This window comes from Aethalodelphis obliquidens, unplaced genomic scaffold, assembly GCF_003676395.1.
Source record: "Aethalodelphis obliquidens isolate GAN/ISIS:26980383/991018 unplaced genomic scaffold, ASM367639v1 scaffold3, whole genome shotgun sequence".
Classification (NCBI taxonomy): Eukaryota; Metazoa; Chordata; class Mammalia; order Artiodactyla; family Delphinidae; genus Aethalodelphis; species Aethalodelphis obliquidens.
Genome location: NW_020837947.1, coordinates 75,547,608 through 75,548,848, shown reverse-complemented (window position 1 = coordinate 75,548,848; position 1,241 = coordinate 75,547,608). Strand labels below are relative to the sequence as shown.

General features: G+C 50.3%; 1 non-coding gene across 1 annotated transcript; it reads left to right on the top strand.

Annotated features, from left to right (window-relative positions):
* The first annotated feature begins 321 nt into the window (after positions 1-321).
* LOC113613372 (small nucleolar RNA SNORA70) lies at positions 322-458 on the top strand. Its single transcript, XR_003430215.1, has one exon. It is a non-coding gene; the product is annotated as a small nucleolar RNA SNORA70 (small nucleolar RNA).
* Positions 459-1,241: the final 783 nt, after the last annotated feature.

The window sequence follows — 1,241 nt, the reverse complement described above, 5'->3', positions numbered from 1 at the left end:
ATATCCAGGCGTGCGAGCCCTGAGCAGCCAGGAGACTAACTGCAGAAGGGATGAGCCGGAAAAAAGAGGGAACAGGAGCTCCGGGTAAATGTCGACAGTTTCACAACTTTAGATAAGGCCCAGCCTTGGCATTAGGTTATGTTCAGACACTTCTTCATTCACACAAAAAAAAAAAATCGTTCTTTTTTTTTTTTTAATAACACAACCATCTGTTTTGCTTAGAAGAGATAATGTACAATTAGTACATTTTAATTTGCTAATCCAATGTGCCTTGCCCACACTCAAAGGAAACAAATGTAAAGTAAAGAATGTCTTAGATGTTTGCAGCCAATTAAGGTGACTGCGCTCTTTTCCCCGTGAGGGCCCGGTGTGTAATGTCTGCAAAGAGCAGCCTCCTGGGTGTAGTGTACGCAGCCTGTTGCCTGTATGGTTTGCCCGAAGGGACCTTGGAGACAGCCCTTTCCAGTGGACATTCAGGACTGACATGCTGTCCCTAATCTAGGCTCCAGACAGGTATGCGCGGTGCCTTTGGAAAGCCCCAGGGCACAGTGGCCGGGGTCCACACTGGCCAAGTCATAATGTCCATCCGCCCCAAGCTGCAGAACAAGGAGCATATGACTGAGGCCCTCCGCAGGGCCAAGTTCAAGTTCTCTGGCCGCCAGAAGATCCACATCTCCAAGAAGTGGGGATTTACTAAGTTTAATGCAGACGAGTTTGAAAACATGGTGGGAGAAAAGCAGCTCATCCCCGATGGCTGTGGGGTCGGATACATCCCTAATCATGACCCTCTGGACACATGTCTGGCCCTGAGCTCGTGAGAGCCTTGGCGCTGTCCCCTACTTACTCATGCCCACCAATAAATCCTAATTTCCTGTCAAAAAAAAATAAAGATGTCTTAGACGTATGAGGTAAATCTTGCCAGAATTCAGCTTTCAGGAGAGAAAGCTCAGGACAGGTTAGAGGTCCTGGCGATCTGAAAGGGCAGGCAGCTCACTGTCCAGAGACTACAGCTAAGAGAGTTCTGGGGCTCCCCTGGTGGCGCAGTGGTTGAGGGTCTGCCTGCCAATTCAGGGGACACGGGTTCATGCCCCGATCCGGGAAGATCCCACATGCCACGGAGCGGCTGGGCCCGTGAGCCATGGCCGCTGAGCCTGCGCGTCCGGAGCTTGTGCTCCGCAACGGGAGAGGCCACAACAGTGAGAGGCCCGAGTAACGCAAAAAAAAAAAAAAAAAAAAAAAAA